Below are 707 nucleotides of genomic sequence, written 5' to 3'. Positions count from 1 at the left end.
GTAAGAGAAATACATAGATCAGCAGAAATGGGTTAATAATAAAGAAGAGAAATACATAGATCAGCAGAAATGGGTTAATAATTAAGGCAGAGCTAGCCGATAAGAAACAAGTAACAGGGCCAACAACATTGTATCAAATACAGAGTCTCTGTGCGTTATTTGGGGCTGGCGGCATGGCAACAGCACAAGACCAGGTGGTGAACAGAAAAACCGTACTCGTTACAAATGGCGCCCAACGTGGGGCTCGAACCCACGACCCTGGGATTAAGAGTCTCATGCTCTACCGACTGAGCTAGCAGGGCGGGTGCCGCTGGGTGGGCAAATAGTTATGGTTATAGTTTTCCTTAGTTAGGTTTAAAGATAAGTTACTTATAGGACTTTAGATTCACAAAGATAGGATAGGTGATAGAACAGTTTCTTTTAGTCTTGCTAAATGTTCATGGACTAAATATTGTTAACTGTGATTCTTACTTGATAACTGTTGTGTTATATATTTTGCTGTGTTAAGATTAAAACCCTTCTTTTTATTTAGACAGAAAAGAGGAGATGATGGGAGATGTCATTATGTATATATGTTTCTCATACTGGTTAATAATAAAGCACTGTTGGCCAATAGGAAAGGAAGATAGGAGGGACTAGGAGACAAGGAGGAAATAAGGAAGTAGGAAGGAGGAGTCAAGATGGAGAGTCTGAAGAAAGCAGTATGC

At 39.9% G+C, this 707-nt stretch overlaps 1 non-coding gene across 1 annotated transcript; it reads right to left on the bottom strand.

The window, feature by feature from the left end:
* Positions 1 to 229: 229 nt before the first annotated feature.
* Positions 230 to 302, bottom strand: Trnak-cuu (transfer RNA lysine (anticodon CUU)). Its single transcript has one exon. It is a non-coding gene; the product is annotated as a tRNA-Lys (tRNA).
* Between the last annotated feature and the right edge of the window lie 405 nt (positions 303 to 707).

This window comes from Phodopus roborovskii, unplaced genomic scaffold (assembly GCF_943737965.1).
Source record: "Phodopus roborovskii unplaced genomic scaffold, PHOROB, whole genome shotgun sequence".
Lineage (NCBI taxonomy): Eukaryota > Metazoa > Chordata > Mammalia > Rodentia > Cricetidae > Phodopus > Phodopus roborovskii.
Note: the sequence above shows the minus strand (reverse complement) of the source record. Positions and strands in the feature narration are given on the sequence as shown.